At 43.5% G+C, this 3158-nt stretch overlaps 1 long non-coding RNA gene across 1 annotated transcript; it reads left to right on the plus strand.

Annotated features, from left to right (window-relative positions):
• Positions 1 to 1009: 1009 nt before the first annotated feature.
• On the plus strand, positions 1010 to 1614 carry LOC308675988. Its single transcript, XR_014028248.1, has 3 exons — positions 1010 to 1068; positions 1355 to 1436; positions 1534 to 1614. It is a non-coding gene; the product is annotated as an uncharacterized lncRNA (long non-coding RNA).
• The last annotated feature ends 1544 nt before the right edge of the window (positions 1615 to 3158 follow it).

The following is a 3158-nucleotide window of genomic DNA, read 5'->3' on the forward strand; positions in this document are numbered from 1 at the left end:
GCCTATGTGCGACCTGAATCTGAAGTTCTGACAGTCACCCCGCCCCCTGCAGTCACATGACCAAACTTTGGTCACTTGGCAACACAGCCACATTTACAGTCATTTGCAGAGGCCCAGGGTCACGTGACCGGCTTTGCAATGGTTTTGCTGAAAATCGGCATGTCCAGTTTTCGGCAAAACCACACCCATAGCAAACCATTAGTTGGCTTAACAGCTACAGTGTTTTGCTTAAAAACTGCAGAAAAGGGTCAGTATAATTGGGTCAGTCACGTGACCGACTCGTTTTATGACCACCACAATTTATAACCTTGATGGGCAGGCGCCATTACAGTTGTAAGTCGAGGACTACTTGCTTAAATGTCCATATGTGAAAGTAGTATTAATGAAAGTGAAAAGGCGAAAGGATCAACCAATAAACCAATTACAGGTAGTCCTCGACATGCGACCACAATTGAGCTCAAAAGTCTGTTAGTAAGCGAGACAGTTGTTAAGTGAGTTTCATCTCATTTTCATCTCATTTGACTTTTCTTGCCACAGTTGTTAAGTGAATAAGTGAATCACTGCATTTAAGTTAATAACACGGTTGTTAAGTGAATCTGGCTTCCCCATTGACTTTGCCTGTCAGAAGGGGATCAGAGGACCCCGGGATGCTGCAACCATCATAAATATCAACCAGTTGCCAAGCATCCAAATTCTGATCATGTGACCATGGGGATGCTGCAATGGTTATAAGTGTGAAAAATAAGTCACTTTTTTTTACTGCTGTTGTAACTTGAGCCACGAAACGAATGTTGTAAGTCAAGGACTACCTGTCTACAGGAATAGTCTTCCATAGGAAAGCACAGGGCTCCAAGTTGATCTGTCTCCCCACTTTTTTTCAGCTAGCTTGTTTCCATGCAGAGCACGCACTGACCCAAGCCCGCCTGAGCTACATGGCAGCAAAGGGGCTGGCTGAGCGACTTTTAGGATTCTTGAGCCCCCCTGACTTCCAGGGACTCTTCCAGATACTCTCACAGCCCCCCATGCCATATTCTGAGTTTTGCACTATCATCCGACGGACAGAAAATGGTAAGCAACTGCCCAGCATTGCTACTTCCTCTTACTCTGGAGTAGTACCACTGTACCCTCTACCTACTACTTAACAGCCCCTGCTCATTGTCAAGAAATTCAAGTCCTTCTAAAAGAAGGTTTCTCAACTTTGGCAACTTTAAGATAAACAGACCCCCCCAACTCCCAGAATTCCCCAGGCAGCCTTGGTGACAGGGGAATTCTGGGATTTGAAGTCTATTCATCTTAAAGTTGCCAAGATTGAGAAATTCTGTTCTAAATGCATCTCCCTTCTTGCCACCCCTAGCCCTCCTACACCCTGTTCTCAAATGCAAGCCGGGATTCCGAGTGCGACGGGAACCCAGCCCAGGTTCTGAATGCAGCTGGCCGTAAGTGACTTTGTGGAAGGAGCTGGGGTTCAGGGTTGCTTATGGAGACAAATCTCTGGCCTATCATTTCCATCCTGGTTCGATCTTCTTTTCCCAGACCAGACATTGCCGATGATGGTCTTCAGAGAGGGTTTCCTGATCTCCAGTTCTTTAAACCCTGTTGTGTCAGCAAAACGGTAAGTAAAACACATCCATGCAGACTTGAAAACGTCTGCAGTCAAAAGTTCCATTTTGTAGTATCTGAAGAGTAGGGTTTGCTTGCAAGCGGGGCCAGTTGGGTTGCTGTAGGAAGGACCAATCAGATGACAAGTGTCCAACCTTGGCAACTTTAAGACCTGTGGACTTCAACTCCCAGAATTCTCCAGCCACCATGGCTACCTGAGGAATTCTGGAACCTGAAGATCACAAGTCTTAAAAAGTTGCCAAAGTTGGATAGCCGTCAATTAACTCTGAGACGGAGAGCTATGTTCCACTGCCTTTGTAAAACATCTGACAATATTAAATACATGTGCAAGAAAGACACGCATACTATAACATGCACCGTTTGAACCAACTGGAGAGGCAGTCAAAACTTAAATTGTACTTGAAGTGGAGATGAGGATGTGGAGGAAATTAAGCAGTCCTTGACTTACAACCAGAATTGGGACCAGAGGCAAGGCAGTTTGTTAAGTGAGTTCTACCTGATTGGGCCACCTCTTTTGTCTTGGTTATTAAGCCCATCCAGCTACGCCACTGACTCTGCTTGTTGGACGTTGGGTGGGAAAGCCACAAGTGATGATTGCTGGCTGCTGGCACCATGGGAAAGGTATACCAGCTGCCAAGCACCCAAATTCTGATTACATTTTCATGTGGATGCTGCAACAGTTATAAATGAGAGAAAAGGTCACTTTTTTCCACTGCTGTTGTAACTTTGAATGGCCATTAAAAAAAAAGGTTGTAAGACTACCTGTACTATGGCTTTCTCATCAATAGAGGTTAGTAAAAAGGAGAGATGTTCTCCAGAGTGAGCTTTGCACATACCCACTTGGAGCAGGAGATCAAAGGGCAGCAGGTTTGAGAAGTCCATACGCCAACCAGAAGAATGCTTGATGGACGTGAATCACCTTTCAAATACTCCTTGTGCCTTGCTAACATAAAATAACCCTCAAAGCTGCATGGGAAATTTTTAAAAGAATTTCTCTAAACAACAGGGAAAATATTAAGTACTGTTTAGACATGAAAAACAGTGAAATTCTTAGCGCAGTGTGCCCTTTTGCCAATCCGAGATGGAAAAGTAGATTAATATCTATTTATGCATAAGTAAAAGCAAGGTCTCCCATGCATACAAGGTGAGGGACCCCTTAAAGGGGAAAAAAATCTCTTTAGATATACAAACATATTGGATTCGGAATGTGTTCCTCAATTGGCCAGCATCATTTGAGTCATCAAGCATCTGGAGAACATGCTCAGTAACTTTATATGTTCCCTGTAACAATTCATATCATCCCATAATATCCTTAGCATGATCTTGTTAATGCCTAATTACAGGAGATGTGTTTGCCATAGTATAATGAGTTTTCAGGTTACTAAAATTCAACTTTCTGGGCAATTTCTATCTCTATTCTATTCTTCCTTCCTTACTTCAAAGAACTAGACACATTAATCAAAGGCACTCCTTGTTACTCAAAACAATTACTCAAAAAAGCCTCCTGTTCCCTTCAGTAGAGATCCACGATGAGAGCT

Source organism: Vipera berus, assembly GCF_964194415.1.
Source record: "Vipera berus genome assembly, chromosome: W".
NCBI lineage: Eukaryota > Metazoa > Chordata > Lepidosauria > Squamata > Viperidae > Vipera > Vipera berus.